General features: G+C 38.6%; 1 non-coding gene across 1 annotated transcript; it reads right to left on the reverse strand.

The window, feature by feature from the left end:
• Positions 1-11,916: 11,916 nt before the first annotated feature.
• Positions 11,917-12,003, reverse strand: trnay-gua (transfer RNA tyrosine (anticodon GUA)). Its single transcript is given in 2 exon segments — positions 11,917-11,952; positions 11,967-12,003. It is a non-coding gene; the product is annotated as a tRNA-Tyr (tRNA).
• Positions 12,004-12,289: the final 286 nt, after the last annotated feature.

Here is a 12,289-nt window from a genome sequence, read left to right on the forward strand (position 1 = left end):
CTGTGTCACGGCTTCCCTCTCGCCTTTTGCTTCATTTTGACTGCTGCAGCAGACTTCCTGCACACTCCAGGTCTTTATCAGCATGCATTCTTGTGATTGTGTTTTACATTTTTCATTTGGTATATGTTTCAGTGTACGATTCTGCAAGGCTGACAATGGATGGACAACCTACCCTTCAGGTAGGGTGCAGAAAATGAAGAATATATTAGGACATTGTCTAGTTATCACTTACTGAATACACCATTTTAAAACAGTACAATATGTTCAATATGCAGATGAACTTGACCAACTAATGAAAACACTGATTTTATTAATGCAGTTCCAAAAACTGTACTGTTTTGCAAGATCTCTAACAAGCAGCTTGTTGTTTTCAGTCCATCAAAATGAACTGAATATAACCAAATCCACAATACAGGTCACTTCTTGTAAGGTCTGTTTATCTTATGAACACTGCATCCCTCAGTAGTGACTAAAAGTAATGGAAGCTACAATCGACCGGCTTCAGACAGACTGAAAGGAAATTAATCGGTCAGGATAAAAATCACAAGTTTTGCTTCTGTTAAGGCAATAAATGAGATTAGATCAGTTTATTTAAAGGGTATGGTTATCTGTGGGTATGTAGTATTCTTGAACTGCTGGGTTTTGATTTCACTTGAATAAAAAAAGCAAGGCAAAGGGATTTGTTGCCAAGATTTTTTTTTAAATCAATCTCCTTGAAATAAGTGTTTGAAATTTCTTTCTCTTCTAACTGATTTTTTGAAGAGTTGTTTTCATCTTAAAAAGTGCAGGGGTTTGTGTGAGAGTACAAGAGACCTGAGGTTATATTTATTTTGGAAATCTTTAGGAAATATGACATGGCACTGATACACATGGCATACATTTAGGAATCCATGGAAAGACGCATTGTGTGTCTCTTTAGGCTACATATGACTTTTCAGTCAGAGTAAGCAAACATAAGCAGACAGAAAGATAGGCCCTCAGGTGTTCATACATCCAGACTTCCAGGTGGATGTGATTTTAACATCTGTTTAAATAAGGATATCCACCACTAGAGACTGGGATTTCACGCTCAGCTGCTTTAAATCCTTTTAAAGATGCTGCAGCTCCTGCTAGCCTCCCCACAGAGATAGCATGGCTTAAGCGGCAGCAGCGAGGTCGTTTCTCTGTTCTGACAGGACAAACGCAAAGCAGTCAGTGGCTCATTAGAGAGCAGTGCCCCGAGGGCTCAGCTCCACTTCTCCAACATGATGAGGAAAAAAGAGGGACACTTAACCACATGTGGACTCGCTCGCTGAAGTGTGTATGAGAGAGAGAAATTATGGTACAGTGAAGAAGACAGTGAGAGGCTGACAGAAACAGATGTGGTTTAGCAGGGATGAAAAACATCAGCTCTCTCTGAGGAGAATGTGTCCCCAACCAAACCCTCCTAATAATCTTCTTGAACAGGCCAGAACAAGACTGTGTACCTTACTAATAAAATGTGAATATTGCCTGTGAATGATATCAGTGATGCAAAAGCTATCAGTGATAGAATGTGAACGCATTATGTTTATGTTTCTACTCTACATGAGTGAATGTAAGGCATACAGGTCTCTACATTATGTATGTTATGTTACTGTATTTCTTTTTTCTATTGGTTTTACATATTTATTCCAAACATGCTTATATGTAACTTAACGGTGGTCAACAGCAGGTATTCTGGGGTGTGTGGGCAAGTGCTATTACACCTTCCAAAAGGATTATAGATTTTTTTTACGATTATTTTTTGTCATTGTTGCCTTTGATAGTGGAGATTTGACAGGAAAGCAGGGAAAGATGCACAGCCAAAAGGTACAGGTCAGACTTGAACCCAGGCAATGACATTTCAACCACATGAGCTAAACTAGCATGCAGCAGAATACGGATTTAAATAAAAGCTTAGCAAAAGCTGTAAAATTGACAAACCTATGATACAGGCACAATCACAATATTAGTCTTGCACACTGAAAAAATGGTTACCCAGTGTAAATGTGATCTTTAAGTCTTTGCAACCATCCATATGTAAAAATGGCAGCTTGTGTATCTGTGAGACATGAGCAGCTTTTACACAACAGAGGTACAAACTGAGGTTAAAATGTGTTCACTTGGAAATATTTATTGATGTGGTGATGAGGCTGGTCACATCTGACAAGTGCTGATTGCTCCAGCTTCACCACATGAAATCACCTTATCTGTCTTCTTTAAAATGTACTTTTCTGCCCTAATCAACAGTGGACTAATAATCCCTCTAAGCTGCATTTGTTGCAGCTGTTTTCAGCACAAACAAAGAGCACAATTAGTCAGGCAGCACAATATATACACACACACACACACACACACACACACACAGTCGGTGTGAGGTAAAGGTTGTCACAAACATATACTTGTGTTTCTGAGACTCATTAGATTATGTATGTTTGAGGTGGTAGAAAACTGATTACTTCATGAAATTTGTAACAAAAAGCTGTAAAAACATTTTTTTTATGTTGTGCTTGCTCCAATTCTGAGGCAGTCTGAATTATTCATATTCAGACAAAGACATTGAATTAACCACGCCAGAGCCAACGTAGCCTTAAGATGGAAAACTTCACAATTCAATTTAGCATCCGTCTCATGAAAGAAGCTATTCAGCCCTGGGCCAAACATATTTACAAGTTCACAAAAGAAGCAAGGAAACGTGAAGTTGTAAAACCTGTTTTGCTGATGCACATTTTAAACTTGCATTTGTTTAGTTTAGTAAACTATTTAATGTGTATGGTGACCAAAGGGTATGTGCAGAAGAAATAGATGGCATACGGTTAGGAAAAGGGTGTCCAGAAATATTATGTAAGATGCTTTTTTTTAAAGAATTTATTATGTGAATGTAAATTCAGATTATATATTTAGGAATATTTATGAGTTTAAATGTGCACAGGTTGCACCATTGCAAAAACACAAAAAGAGTTTGCTGAATCAACAACAATCAGCTGCTTGGAGCAGACACATCCATCCATACTGTCCGGTAGTTAAGTCTGACGTCATTAGCTGTGTCTGGGTCCAAACTGTGCTGCAGGTCCCTAAGTCACTGCGGCATCACTGAGAGTTTAAAACACTGTCTAAATTCTTTCATCTGTAATAAAATGATCCGTGTGGCTGCTCTACCAGGTGTAACTATTAAGTTTAACATCCAGGCATCCATGAAAACCGAATTTTTGAAATTTAACGGAGTTAGAAGTTAGCAGGGAGTTAGCTTGCTAGCTTCCATCTAAATATGATATACCATGTTCTGACTGAGAGATTTCTGAAACAAATTAAGACGTACAGCTAGACATTAATATACTGCTGCATGGGCTGGGCTGTAGTTACATCTAAGGTTTAAAATGATTGGCGACAATAAAAGCCGAGAGAGGCCGACAGTGATCACTGACTGTTTTTAGGGGCAAAGCATTAAAACGTGTTTAAAAAAAAACAAAAACCTTTATTAAACGCAGAGTAGTTTAGCAGGATTCATCATGTCATCATTTAAAGACCAGGTGACAGCTGACAGGTCTGGCCCGGATCTGGTGTCAAGCCGGCACTCCTGGCTGACTTCTGGCATGGTAAGTGGTATGTCATCCAGATATGGGCCAGGCCTGGCGTAGATGGCACTGTTTATGTGATGGTATGCCACATCTGGCCCATTTGTGGTTTGGTTTATGTGGCCCAGGCTCATATAAAACAGGTCTGGCCCGGATCCAGCAACAAACTGGCACTTCTGACTGACTGGTGTCATGGCAGAGTGTACGTCAACCAGATGTCGGCCAGGTCTGGCAATGATGGCACTATTTATGTTCATATTTTCCTATTTTAGTTGGAAGACCCAATGAACCAAAATATAAACAGCACTTGGTGACAACTTTGCTTTTAGCCTTTAACCCTCTGGTGTCCAGGGTATAATTGACTGTTTTTGACTACTTTTGATTTGGCCTCTATATTTCACCTTTAAAAACTGTTTATCTTGCCAATCTGTTATTTTCTCATTTTGACATACTGTATCAGCACCATTTATCTAAATTCAGACAAAATTTAATATGGTACTATTTACCTAAAAATGCAGCCAAGGCTCAGATGCTTTTTATATAACCATTTAAAACTATTTACAGAACAATCAAGTGTTCTGCATCAAATAAGAAGGCACACAAATTATTTATGCAACTCCAAAAATAGTTTGTGTCCACTATAAGACAGAGGAGAACAGCACAGGGATAAATCCTGCAGGTCTGACAGCAGGTGTGTCACTCCTGTTTTCCATGTGGAGACAGCATTTACATCTGCCTTTGGTGGCTTTTTTACAGCAACTGTGACATTCACTAGTGGAACTGACACACAAAACAAAACGATGACTACACTACACACTAACTACACTAGACAACACACTAACTTGAGACTCCAAACACGGTAAACATCACAAATCTCTCACGTATCAAAACTCTCTGTCTCTCTCTTTCTCTCTCTTTCGCTGTTCACTCCTAAAACTTCCCCCTCATCCCAAACAACCAAATGCCACATGTTGCCATATCATTTTTTGATTGGTCGACATGGTACATTTTTCCAGCAATAGGGAAGGAGTGTTTTTTCTTTTTTGAAATGGAGACTCTGGGTCTGTCGACCCCAGAGGGTTAATCAGAAAGCCTTAAGTTGGCTAGTTATGTATCGGGCTAATGTTTAAAGCTTTCACTTGAGTAAATTAACTCATATTACTGCTAAGGAATGTTAGCTAAGTTCACAGCATATTCCATAATAGCGCTGCCATACTGCATCACACTCAGTGCATTTCAATCATTTCTCCAGCGAGTTTGATAGCTAGCAAAAAAAAACCTTGAAAAGACAACATTAAAATTCAAGCATTTTCAAGGTTTTCAAGCACCCGTATGAACCCTGCCAGCAATGTGTCTACAGCTGGCCCATGGCTGCACACAACTTACACATGGCCCACGTACCGCAAAGAATAACGGCCCTTTGGGCCACCAAAGGGCCGTCATTCTTTGCCGTATGTGGGCCATGTGAAAGCGCATTGTGTGGGCCAGATCTGGGCCATACCAATTTTGCAATGTGGGTTTTAACACTTTGTCTTTGTCAGTCATATCGCTGTGCAACCCTGTTCTCCCTTAGGTCGTGTGAGTAAAACTAAACAGTGAACAACTCATTAATTTATTCATCATAAATAAATCCGAAATTTTTCCATGGGACTCGATAAATTATGTAATGTGAGTGCATGTTTTCCAACCATGCTCAGAAGTTACCATTATTAGTGCTGATTATTCAAACACATTTTGCCACATAAATTACTAAATATCAAGAAATGACTAGAACTGAGAATATTTTTTTAGTGTTTTTATTTGCAACTTAATGCGTTGATCTTTCTCATGTGTGATTCTGAAATATCAGCTTTTAATGCTGTAAAGAAAAAATAATATAATGAATTATGATGGTAGATTTGAATCATTTATAGTGGCATCAAAATGATTCTCTTTTAGTAACATTTTAGTGCATTTTGTAAGGAATGAATTAAATTAAATTTGAATTAATTTGACTTGATATATTCAGGTTAGTCAGTCGTTCATCGTATCAGGTCCCACACAAACACACACTCCTTGCATACTTGGCCACTGTCACTGGGGTCACATGAGCAAGAGTCTTCAGTGATTAGCACTGTCGCCTCACAGCAAGAGGGCACTGAGTTTTACTCTAATGGCTGGAGTTGGAGTTTTCCCTGTACCCTGGCCAGATATTCCACCTTCCTCACATGGTTCATGTGAGCGTGAATGGTTCTGTGTGTTGACATCTCTGATGGACTCGGGGTGCACCTCACCTAGTGCCCTCTGACAGCTGGGAGAGGCTCCAAACACCCACCCACTCTCTCTCCCTCGTGATGAGCAATTGCCTGTCATTTGGTGGGCTTGTTTTTTTGTTTTTTTTTCGTCATGCAACCCTTTCTGACTGTTGCTTCTTTGTAGGCTGAGAAAACATTAAGAAATAAATGTTTATTGGCTTAAAGTGTGAGTTAATTTTTCCTTTACTTTTTTTCCCTCCAGGTATGAGAAACCACAGTTTCCTGAAATTATATTAAATTGTGCTGTAACTACTGTGGTGGACGTGCAACAAAAACCATAACTGAATTTTCAGGTGTTGACTTTGCAAAGTATTATTTTCACCTTACAAAAACAACTACAAGCTGAAGACAGCTTCAGGATCTTTTTATTGTTCTCTGCATCTTGATATCTGCGCTGAGGTTAGCTTGAATTATACACTATATTACATTAATTATACAGAAGTCATATTTCCATGACAAGTGCATTAATTCAATTAAATTTTATTTATTTAGCGCCAAACCACAACAGCAGTCACCTCAAGGCACTTTGTATTGTAAGGTAGAGCCTACAATAATACATACAGAGAAAAAAACCCAACAATCATATGACCCCCTATGAGCAAGCACTTTGGCGACAGTGGGGGAAAAAAACTCCCTTTTAACAGGAAGAAACCTCCAGCAGAACCAGGCTCAGGGAGGGGCGGGGCAATCTGCCGTGACCAGTTGGTGTGGGAAAAGGAAGACAGTGTAAAAGACATGCTGTGGAAGAGAGCCAGAGATTAATGACCAATGTGATTCAATGCAGAGAGGTCTAGTAACACATAGTGAGTGAGAAAAGGAAATACTCAATGCATGATGGGAATCCACCAGCAGTCTACACCTATTGCAGCATAACTAAGGGAGGATTCAAGGTCACCTGGTCCAGCCCTAACTGTAAGATTTAGCAAAAAGGAAAGTTTTAAGCCTAATCTTAAAAGTAGAAAAAGTGTCTGTCTCCCGAATGCAAACTGGAAGCTGGTTCCACAGAAGAGGGGCCTGGAAACTGTAGGCTCTGCCTCACATTCTACTTTTAAATACTCTAGGAACAACAAGTAAGCCTGCAGTGCTCATGAAGTGCTCGCACATTAACAATATATGTATGTCCCATAACATGCATTGTGTTGAATATCTTTGGATTAAGTTCACTTCTGTCTTCATCTGATCCCCTTCCTTCTCCTACTTCACCCATTTCTACATTATCTCCCTCTTCTTGTTGTTTCACTGTCAGCAAATTTGATATAATCAGTTTTTATTCAGTTTTTTTTATTAACGCTATCAAAGTTATGATTCATGACTTTTCCATCTTACCTTCACCAATCCCTATCTATACTTTTTTGTCTCATATTATTCCTCTCCCCTGGTAGTTCAAGGTCAGTAGCTTATCAGTGGGATTTCCCATCAACCCCATGGAGCAAGGCTCAAAGCAGGGGGCTAGCTGTCCTGATTAGCTCTCCCTGACCTTTGGTTTTACCTTTTCAGCAGCGTATTACCCCTTCTCTTCAATTCAATTCAATTTTATTTATATAGCGCCAAATCACAACAGCAGTCGCCTGAAGGTGCTTTATATTGTACAGTAGATCGTACAATAATAGATACAGAGGAAAAACCCAACAATCATATGACCCCCTATGAGCAAGCACTTTTGACTTTCTCCACTTTCTTGTTTCCAGTTTTCATAATTTTTCTTTTTCCTCTTCAGTTGTTCTTCTTTCTTCACCCCACTGTCACTTTTCTATTATTGATGCCTCCCTTCTTGCTATTCATCCATTTGATTGCAGGGGGTAGAACCAATTCCAGCTAACACAGGGCAATTGGCGAGGTACCCCGTGGACAGTCCATCGCAGAGTAACACAGAGGGACAAATATAGAAGCTCAAATCTACAATTGGCTGCGTCTCTCTTTTTTATCTCTTTCTCTCTTTGCCATTGCAGCCCAGATTTCATCCCTTCTTCTTATTTTCATTTTCACATCCCATTCTGTTTTTCTTTGCCATCTACTCTCTTTGTGTTTCCATCTTTTCTTGCCAGAGCCGTTTACTGTAATTGAATTTGATTTACACACACACACTCACACAGTACCTTTCTCAAAACGATTTATTAATGCTGCTGTAGTAAAAGATGCGGTTGGTTTTTGACATGTAAATGGCATTCTGTGACTGGCGTGGTTTTGTAATGTGGTGGATTTTGTTTCTGTAGCTGGGTGGTCATGAAGTGAGTTTTGGCTGGAAGCATGTTTAAGGTTTTCCAGAGTTACGTCTGGTTTTAGAATAATTTATAAATTAAAATATTTTTTTTTAAAATGAGACATTATAAGTGCACTCAGAATTGTCTGGTATGAGACAAAATGGTTTTCTTCCATTACAAATGTGCTTGAGATAGCACATCTCTCCTAGGAATATATGAGACACGAAACTGTCTTTACACCCACAAGTCAAGTTTTATTCTGCCTCAGGTGCTTTAACTCACCAGGTGACCCCAAAGGAAGACCACACAACATCACAGCTGAGAAGGGAAAAAATCTCTTCCATGGGCATAGTTTGTCTCAGGATCCACAGGAAATTATGATTCGATCAACCTTGAACTATTTAAATGCTCATCATTGTTACATTGTCACATATGCACCATAGGTCCAGCTTCAAAGAGATTTAGATTCAGATTTTTAAAATCTTAAAAATAAAATTCATAGCTAAATAAAACATATTACAAGAATTACAGCAGAAGACAGGCTGCACAGTCAGTTCTGAACCATAATTTGCACAAATAGAACCTGTTCAGGTAGGGAAATTACATCACTGTTTATCTTTAAAGTGTTGGCAAAAAGACATGTAATTATTCAGACCTGCCACACACATAGAAGTTGTTATTCTGAACTGTAGTAATTTGGCAAATAGGTTTGAGTTCAAGCACGTGATTTTCTTTAAGCAAAACATAAGGCAGCAAATGTAACAGCAGTGAAAGATTTCAGTGTTTAAAAACCTCCAAAACTGACATTTCACTGACTTTTATTTGAATAAAGTGCAAAGGATTGCATAACCTTTCAAAGAAAAAACTCTTGCTGACAGAAGGTGGAGGTTGCCATGAGAGATTTATAAACATGGGAAAATTGAAGTGTTTGAAACCTCTCTTCCCGTGTCACACAGACAGCTACAACAAAATTTTCCTGTGTTGCTTTGAAAAATTTGTTAACTGTATATCTAACTAGCAGACTCATAATTAAGATACAGATTTTATATTGTAGTCTCTTGTGTTTACTAAGATGAGAATTACCAACTTCCACGAAAGTCAAACCACATCTATGTGTCTGATATTTTTAGAGCTTGCGTCTGTGTGCGTCTGTTGGGATCTGTCAGTCCCTTTCATACCCTTAAATTTATCCAAATTCCCTTAAATCTCTGGTGCCTGTACGTAGTCTGTCTCCAGCTGTGCAGAGTGACTTTTCATCACATATGATTAATAGGTTCCACGGGGAATTTAATCGTTTACCAACAACTTATAATATTTGAAATTATATGGTGTTTTCAGTATTCTTATTTATATAGGACAAAACTTCATGAGAAGACAGGAATTTCCGTTTTTGATAACCGTCTGGTTCTGTGCATCTACATTTGTTTGAGTTACGGAATTTGCATTATGTGCATATGTGGGTTCTTGCAATAAATTGTTAGCAAGATTAATATTATCTGTGAATTTGGTTGATGACTGGGGATACTGTTGAATATTTGTTATTGGCTACTTTAATTTTAAATGATCGCCAGGTTTTTTAACTGAGGCTATAAATGTATAAAAAGATGCATTTTGAATAAACGTTCTGCAGATTTTTAAACCAGATGCCCTTTCAGACACAACCCAAAGAGATTTGTGCCTCCTCCTGCTCTCAAACCAGGGATTTTGTGAGGTGAATGTGCAAACCAGCACATTTTGTTAGGCCAAAATGAGTCTTTAAAATTGTAAAATGGTTAAAAAGAATGCTACATTTGTTGCTCTAATAACCAGGGGGCGTATCCAGTGAGGGCATTGATTGACAGCTTGCATATCAGTCCACGTGGGCTGCACTAATTAGACTGGAGACCAAACATCTACTGAGGATTTAGATTAGTTTGCTGTGGAAGAGAACTCTTTTTCAAAAACTATTTGACATTACGCACACATGGCAACTTCTGCCCTTTAATGGACATGTGCAAAAACAAAACAGCATGTTGGATGAAGGCATGGGAGGAAGGTAATTGGTTTAAACCCACTTACCACAAAAGGTGGCTCTGTCAGCAGACTGAAACAGTCGAGGCAGTGTAGTCATCATAAGCTTTGGTGACAGTGTATCACTGCACACAAAAATCCGGATATGTAATGATGACAATTTATGTTTGGGATCAGTAACAAATGTCTGTATTTCCTTTTGCACAGACTAATTCTTGAATCAGACAGTTCATCACCAAGCTGACACTGTAATGGAAAAGTGAGTCATTTGGTGTTTATTCTGCATTTTCAGAACAGCGTTCACATAGCATGTTAGCATGTGGACTCTGTGTGGAGTGTTTTGAGACAGATTTTTTCTTGCCAGGTTGCTAGATGCCAGGGCTAGAGAGTCATATTTTTGGCAGCATCATAGCAGCAGACAGCTGGCTGACACTGGCGCTCAGAGATGTTAACCTGCCCAGACACTCCTTTTTACCTCAGGCTTAATGCAACCACTGAGCCTCCCCATGGGCGAAGGCCCACTCATACACATGCAGTATAATGAACATGTAATGAACAGCTAAACGCTGTAACAAAAAGCAGATTAGAAATTGTGCCGTTTCTTTTCTCTCAGATGTAGAGCACATGTGTTGAACTGAATGCCTGTTTAAACATTTGATGACTGGCTCTTTGTGACATTGCTGTAAATACATGCATTTTAGACCTATTTAATCATCTTTCTATCGTCACAGAAATGAAAATGCCTCGATGTGTTTTACTATTTGTATTTATTCTACAAACAGGGGTGGATTTTACTCACTGTATCATATATTATCACACACTCGTATCCAGCAAACATCACTCAGCATAAGTGTCAGCTAACTAGCTTTAAATGTAATGTAAAACATTTCCAACACTGACAGGTATCTATTGTGAAAGTTTAAGCCTTCAATTCCAGACTTGAAAACATTTATTTCTCATTAATTATGACAACATAACTGACAGACAGGCATGCTGACAGATACAAGTAGGCAGGCAGTCATCCAGGTAGGCAAGCAGAAACTCAGACAGACATGTACCTTCTCTTCTGCACTGTGAAACACCTCACAAGAATTTAGTGGATACAACTAATATTTAGCATAAAATTCATAATAATAAAGGCAGGGCTAACAGGAAAGTTTAGTAAAACGTTTAGCTGAAGGAATCCTGAATGCAACACTTACTCAACATTTACAAAATCAAAGGAACAACAGAAAGTAAGAAACAACTCAACTACTCTGTTATAACACATGTATTACCCCTCAAGGCCTCAGTGGCAAAAATGAATATGAATATTATCACCCAAACAAAATAACATATGCCTATCAGATGAAATTGAACCAGCAACCTAACAAATTCTGCTACAGTCTTCTGCTCAAAGGGTTGTGTTGTGTAGCCAATGCGGACAGATTATACACTTGCTCATTGTTTACCTCTTTTTGCTCTACGATGCAAATAACTTACTGGATTGTATTCACATGCTGTAGCTTTGTCTCACTTAAAATAATAATAAATTTGGAAAATGTTTGTATTTAATAAATTAAAGGAGTTTTTTCAAAAGGTCTATTTTCAGTGATCTAAAACAAAACCTATGTGTGTTCAAAAGGCCAAAACACACAAATTAAAGTAAAAATAATTAAATGACACAAAAAGCCTACTATTTAGCAAAGTATCTGTTTAAGTGTGGAAAGGCACAGAGTGTCACAGCAATCCTGTGTTAAGGAAGTATACATCACCTGGACCCAAGAAAGTTCACACATGTATCTATTACTACTAATGCTGCACATTTAGTACATTCACCCAAACAACATAATACACTCCTTCGAGCCGGAATTGAACCAGCGACCTAAGGATTTCTGTTCATGTCACTACAGTCCTCCGCTCTACCAACTGAGCTATCGAAGGGTCGTGTCTGCATGGCTCACTGTGCTTTATAGTCAATGTGCTGACAGAACATGCCCTCACTTATCGGTTGTGGGTGTACCTGCTAAAACATTGTGTTGATCCAGAGGCATTATTTCAACTGACCACTCACATTGTGATCACATGGAATAGCTGCGTCTCATTTAAAAAAAACAAATTAAAAAAATAAGAAATACTGACATAAAGGGAGCAGAAACATTGTTAGCATTACTGTGTACCACGCACCAACTACACACTCAGTACTGTGTAAAGTTGGAGAACTTCAGCA

This window comes from Aulonocara sp. 'chitande type north' Nkhata Bay, linkage group LG18 (genome assembly GCF_057382095.1).
Source record: "Aulonocara sp. 'chitande type north' Nkhata Bay isolate Kocher_YH1m ecotype deep benthic linkage group LG18, A_spYH_male_GT1.1, whole genome shotgun sequence".
In the NCBI taxonomy this organism is placed as follows: Eukaryota; Metazoa; Chordata; class Actinopteri; order Cichliformes; family Cichlidae; genus Aulonocara; species Aulonocara sp. 'chitande type north' Nkhata Bay.